Source organism: Zingiber officinale, chromosome 5B (genome assembly GCF_018446385.1).
Source record: "Zingiber officinale cultivar Zhangliang chromosome 5B, Zo_v1.1, whole genome shotgun sequence".
NCBI lineage: Eukaryota > Viridiplantae > Streptophyta > Magnoliopsida > Zingiberales > Zingiberaceae > Zingiber > Zingiber officinale.
The window spans coordinates 29963607-29968033 of record NC_055995.1 but is presented as its reverse complement, the minus strand read 5'-3'; the positions used below and the strand labels follow the sequence as shown (position 1 = coordinate 29968033).

Genomic DNA, 4427 nt, shown 5'->3' with positions numbered 1-4427 from the left:
TCAAGCAGGCCCATGAGAAATTTTTCTATACCCTTTTCTGTAAGATTTTTATCTCCCATTGTGCAACCTCAAATTGAAGCAGAAAGTTTATAATTTTTATGATACAAGGTCACAAATTTGGAGGAGAAGTATCAGAAATTCCTTATCTGTATCTTGAAACATTTTTAGAGATTTATGATTTGGTGAAATGTGAAGGAGTATCAGCAGATGCAGTTCGATTGATGGCATTTCCTTTCAGTATCAAGGATGAAGCAATGACTTGGTTATATTCTCTCCATCCTCAATGTATCACAAGTTGGGAACAATTGGAGAAGCAATTTCTGAATCATTTTTTCCCTCCAAGCAGAACAGTGTATATGAGGAATTGCATAACAAATTTTGCTCAGGCATATGGAGAATCATTATTTGAAGCATGGGATAGATGCAAGAGTCTTCAAAGACAGTGCCCTCATCATGGTTTTGAAAAATGGTTGATTTTGCACATATTCTATGGGGGAATTTCTTTCTCAGACAAGAGTTTATTGGATTCATCAGCTGGAGGTTCTTTTATGGACAAAAGTGTAGATGAAGCTTATTCATTAATTGATCAAGTGACATTGAACCTCCATGAATGGTCGAACAAAAGTTGGATGGAATTTCCCTCAGATATTCAAGAAGTGCAAGCCATAAATGTAAGAGAGCCTGTCAAACAAAATGAAGTTCAACCACCTAAAAATGTTGAAATTCACAAGTCACAGAGTGAGGAGTTCAAACATTTGGGGGCAAAGCTTGATAGTATTGTTTCAAAATGGTTTAAAGAAGATCCCCCTCCTACACAGTCAAGATCTAATGAATAGTGTGATGATGTTGGGTTGAGAAGTGGAAAAAATCATGAAGAACTTCTGAAGAATGACATGTTTAGAATTTAGGAGAAGAATAATAGAAGATCACAAGAACTCAGTTCCATTTCTCTAGGAAGTTCCCAAAGGCCACAAGTACCTTTCCCTCAACGATTAATCACACCAACACTAGATAAGCAAGTTGGACCTCTTCCAAAAGCTCAAAGGGAATTTGGGAAAAAGGAAGTTCAGTCTTTCCCAGGACCTTCACTAAGGGTTCCTTTTCCACAAAGGTTAGTGGGGGTCAATGAAAATAAAGACTTCGGCAAATCCTGTGACACTAATATGGTTGAGTGTAGATTTTTGAATGTATATGAAGATGAGGATTTTTCAGATGAGGATTTTATTGATAATGCAGTGGTAAATAAGTTTTCAGATCTACCTCAAAATTTTATAGGGTGTTATAGTGACATTGAATTTTCAGATGATGAATGTGATGTGGTAGATCAACTTAAAACTGCAAGTGAAGTTATTGATCCTCTTGTTATTGATTCTCCTATTGAGGACATAGATGTTGATTTATTTTTTAATGTATGTGTTGATGATGATGATATGGAAGAATGTGTAGGGAGCTGTATTGTGGAAGCAGCATCTCAAGGATCACCACCTTTGTCAACACAACCCTTAGAGGTTTTAAGAATTGATCATGTTGTGGAACAATGTGTAGGGACTTATGTAGAGCTAGCAGAGTCTCAAGAATCACCATCATTGATATCATCAACACCTGAGCTAGAGCTAGAACCATCATTTGATTCAGAGGAAGTCACATCTATATGTTTAGAAATTTCAGGTATTTCTCAGCAAAGTAAGGTTAGTATTTCTTGTGATCTTTTGGAAAACTTTATGGAGGTACCTATAATTGACTTTGTTGGATGTGATTCAGTTTTTATTACTTATTCATCTTATCTTGATATGGTTCTAGCTCTATACTATATAACATGCTTGTGGGAGATTTGTTTTTCTTTTGAATGTGCAGATTTCACATGGGCCAATAATTGGAAGCTCAATCTGAACCGTCTTCGACCACCTGAAAAAATTTCCAAGAAGACGAAGATGGAGAGAGTTATACTTTACTTTGTAGCTCCTTTGATGAAAACTCTCTCCATAATAAGAGCCATTGGTAGGAGGGTTCTAAAATATCTTACCCTTCTAAGAGCGAGATTTCGATGAATCTAATGAGGTGGTCGAGCTAATGACCTTAAACAAGCGCTTGTTGGGAGGCAACCCAAGAGTTTCTTTTTAATTAATTTCAATTCATGTCTCTATTATTCTTTGGTAGTGTTTTTACTTAGTTTTTGTTTTGTTTTCAGGTTAAAATTTCACTTCCATGAGTTGGCCATGATTTCTTCATGGGCTGTGGGAGGAGCTAGTGTAACGACCCGCCTTCTACTGACTAGGTTGTGAGGCCGATCGCTACATAATGCTATGCTAAATTACTATTGCGGAAATCTGGATTGATTGAAATTTTACTAAACTGATTACTGTAAAATCTGAACTTAATATTCTAGGTGTACCTAGGAGTTGTACACATGCTAGGGAAGATAATCTATGCCTCTCGGATGTCCTACTAGCTGTAATCAGGCATTTAAATCGATCCATGAATCAATTAGGCTGTCGGATCGATCCAGTGATCGATCCAGCTTGATACCGGCACGGAGAAAAACTCTGGATCGGTCGGCTGACCGATCCATAAGCTATATTGCTTCTGTATGCGGCTGGATTGGTCTACCGATCGATCCAGGAGTACACTGATCGGTCGGTAGACCGATCCAGTGGCTCACTGATCGGTCGGCTGACCGATCAGTGAGCTTCTGTACTCTCTGTTCGTATCTGGATCGGCCGGCTGACCGATCCATGAGCTTCTGTACTCTCTGCTAACTCTCTGTTCGCGACTGGATTGGTCAGCTGACCGATCCAGTGGCACAACCCAATTCTGATCGATCTGTAGATCGATCTGGGTTTCTGATTTCGAACCAGAACCCCTGATTTCAGCACTATTTCGTGCCTCAACCACATTACATGTTCTAAGATGGCTAGGAAACACTCTAAAAACCACAACTAACATTCTAACATCATAAAGAATAATGTTCTAAGCATAATAGAGTGCATGGTTAACTAATTCATAGCGATCAACATACTAAAGTGTAAATTGCTAAAACACTAAAAAGTACTAATGTATAAACAAAGCTTGCTAGAGTTCCCTAACATCTTCTTTCCAAGTTCCTTCCCACACACATCTTCGTAGCATTGCCCTCCAGCCTCCGCTAGTCCATCTTTCCTTTACCTTTATCTGCAGTATAAGGAAAAGAAAGTATCTATAAGCTTTCGCTTAGTAAGAAACCATCTACCTCACTAAAACATGCATACGATGCATTTATGCTTTTAAAAAAAAACATGCTATCAAACATATGTCAAACTTGTTAAAACATGGCATACTGAAATCACTGAACATGAACACAAAAGCATGGTATACAAAGCTAACCATAACTATCATGTGTAACAATAAAGAAAACGGAGCTGAACATAAATTAAGCTAGTCTGGAACTGAATTCAAACTCAACTAACATAACTGATCTTTGTGAGTTTTGAAAAACTATAATATAATAGATTAAAATACATAATCATATTGCTAGTGGGCCCGGCAACTGTACATGCTATGCGCGCATCCTTAACTAGACCCGGGGTTGCAAATCCCAAATTTAGTAAGGTTTACTAGGTTATCTAAACCTAGGGACCGACTATGGGAGCCCAGCCCAATGGATATCTAATCCTGTACAGTGCCCCTACTGGAAGTAAAATACTAGATCATAGCTAATTAATTTACCTTGCTTTTACTAGGTTATCTGAACCTAGAGGCGACTATGGGTGCCCACCCATTGGACCGTAGTCCCATATATGCTGTGGCAAGGCTAACTAAACTATTTAAATGCTTCTATTGCATTTACTGAGCTATTAAAATGCCTAAGTTGCATTTTTCTGTGCTAAATAATTTAATCGAACACTTAGTATGTACTAATTCGCATCCTTGTGCCGAAAGTCTACATATTACTAAACTAAAACATGGAATTCACACGGAAGCTACTTATACTGTAGGTGAGGGGTTTCTTACCTCCTGTTTGGATTTTCTTACGATTCTAATCGCTGGATTTCCGAAGGAGACGATCCTTTCGACGATCTTCTCGCGTCTATGCGTTCCTCTCGCGGAGGGGAGCGTCCTCGTGTCGAAGTCGTCGCCGGAAAGTGTCCTTGGGCCGAACCTCAGCCTTCCTTATGGTTGGCGCCGAGAGAGGGAGAGGAGAAGTGGGCGGCAGAATTAGGTTGGGGTGGAGAAAGCTACGATCCAAGAAAAAATAACTCTTCACCTAATTATTTCCTATTTATATTAAGTGATAATTCCGGCCCAACTCCAACTTAAATAAAATTGTTTCCCTTTCCTTTCAGCACAGCCCTGCTGGGTTCACTTGGTTACCATGGTTCACAATAAGTCGTAGGACCCAATAGGTCTCGGGTTCAATTCCCGCTTAAGCTATTTTCGTTTTCTATTTATTT

General features: G+C 38.9%; 1 non-coding gene across 1 annotated transcript; it reads right to left on the bottom strand.

The window, feature by feature from the left end:
• Positions 1–354: 354 nt before the first annotated feature.
• On the bottom strand, positions 355–460 carry LOC121988079. The gene has a single exon (XR_006113841.1). It is a non-coding gene; the product is annotated as a small nucleolar RNA R71 (small nucleolar RNA).
• Positions 461–4427: the final 3967 nt, after the last annotated feature.